This window comes from Apium graveolens, chromosome 7 (genome assembly GCF_009905375.1).
Source record: "Apium graveolens cultivar Ventura chromosome 7, ASM990537v1, whole genome shotgun sequence".
NCBI lineage: Eukaryota > Viridiplantae > Streptophyta > Magnoliopsida > Apiales > Apiaceae > Apium > Apium graveolens.
Genome location: NC_133653.1, coordinates 119,593,853 through 119,594,861, shown reverse-complemented (window position 1 = coordinate 119,594,861; position 1,009 = coordinate 119,593,853). Strand labels below are relative to the sequence as shown.

At 44.9% G+C, this 1,009-nt stretch overlaps 1 non-coding gene across 1 annotated transcript; it reads right to left on the bottom strand.

Moving 5' to 3' along the window:
* Nucleotides 1–551: 551 nt before the first annotated feature.
* LOC141675373 (small nucleolar RNA R71) lies at nt 552–658 on the bottom strand. Its single transcript, XR_012556029.1, has one exon. It is a non-coding gene; the product is annotated as a small nucleolar RNA R71 (small nucleolar RNA).
* Nucleotides 659–1,009: the final 351 nt, after the last annotated feature.

Here is a 1,009-nt window from a genome sequence, read left to right as displayed (position 1 = left end):
TGTTTCAGGTACTTTAGCAAATGTTTATGCAAACTCGTTCTCGTGCTCGCAAGAGGACCTTAGATACAACTGAGGAGAAAGACGAAGTTCTTGATACACCGGAGAAGTTAGATTTTGAGGATTCGGATTCAGGAACTGAGCAGAAAGAACCAGTAAACATGGGAGATCGTATTGTTCAAGCTGATCCAGCTCTTATGGATTTTTCTCGGCCTAAAATTGATGACATTCAGTCAAGCATCCTTCATCCGGCTATTCAAGCTAACACCTTTGAAATCAAGCCGGGCACTATTCAGATGGTGCAGAATTCTGTTTATTTTGGAGGAGCGGCAACTGAAGACCCCAACATGCACATAAGGAATTTTGTCGAGATCTGCAGCACTTTTAAGTATAATGGCGTGACTGATGAGGCTATCAAGTTGAGGCTCTTCCCATTCTCACTGAGGGATAAGGCTAAAGACTGGTTACATTCTGAACCAGCTGGGTCCATCACTACGTGGCAAGATCTTGCGCAAAAGTTTCTAGTGAAGTTTTATCCAATGGCAAAGACTGCTACTATGAGGAATGCTCTTACTCAGTTTGCGTAGCAACCTACAGAATCTATGTGCGAGGCTTGGGAACGCTACAAGGAAATGTTGAGAAAATGTCCACATCATGGAATGCCAGATTGGATGGTAATCACTGGTTTTTATAATGGTTTGGGGGCCCAATCTCGGCCCATGCTCGATGCAGCAGCTGGAGGCGCCTTATGGGCTAAAAGCTATACTGAGGCGTACAATCTTATCGAGACGATGGCTGCAAATGAGCATCAGAACCCAACTCAGAGGATGACATCAGGCAAGGTAGCAGGTATTCTGGAAGTTGATGCAGCCACCGCTATTGCAGCCCAGCTCCAAGCGCTATCAATGAAGGTTGATTCTTTGGCTACGTATGGAGTTAATCAAATAGCTATGGTTTGTGAGCTTTGTGCAGGTTCTCATGCTACGGATCAGTGTTCTCTTGTCAACGAATC